The sequence below is a fragment of the Galeopterus variegatus genome, unplaced genomic scaffold (assembly GCF_000696425.1).
Source record: "Galeopterus variegatus unplaced genomic scaffold, G_variegatus-3.0.2 Scaffold3509, whole genome shotgun sequence".
NCBI classification, from domain to species: domain Eukaryota; kingdom Metazoa; phylum Chordata; class Mammalia; order Dermoptera; family Cynocephalidae; genus Galeopterus; species Galeopterus variegatus.
The window spans coordinates 14394-15068 of record NW_007729620.1 but is presented as its reverse complement, the minus strand read 5'-3'; positions in this window follow the sequence as shown (position 1 = coordinate 15068).

The window sequence follows — 675 nt, the reverse complement described above, 5'->3', positions numbered from 1 at the left end:
GTCATCTTTTTTTTTTTTTTTTTTGTCTTTTGTCTTTTTCCGTGTCCGGCAACGGATCGCAACCCTCAGTGTTGCCCCCGTACCGGACCGGGGACCGGCAACGGGATCGCAACCCTCGGCGTTGCTCCCGCGCCTCGCTCAGCCAGTGAGCAGGAACCGGTCTGTATGTGGGATCCGGACCCTCGGGCGGGAGCACCGCCGCGCTTCCAAAGCGGCGCACTATCCAGTGCGCCACCGGGCCGGCCCTTACCGGTCATCTTTTTTAAAAAAAAAAAGTAAATAATAATTAAGATGCGGCCTGAGTGGGCCGGCCTGTGGCTCACTCTGGAGAGTGTGGTGCTGATAACACCAAGGCCAAGGGGTCAGATCCCATATATGGATGGCTGGTTTGCTCACTGGGTGAGCGTGGTGCTGACAACACCAAGTCAAGTGTTAAGATCCCCTTACCAGTCATCTTTTAAAAAAAAAAAAAAAGTGGCCTGAGGTGGCATGCCTTTTTCTCAGCCCTTTGTACACGGCTGGCGTATGCTGTCTACAGCTTGAGAGGCAATGCCATTGTGCAAATCCCTTCAGTCCTAGTGGGGCCAGATTCTGAGGTTTAAAGCCCCTCGTTGTAAGCGCCTTTTCAGTTATGGCCCAGATTAAAACTACATTTCCCAAGGGACCTCGCGGCTC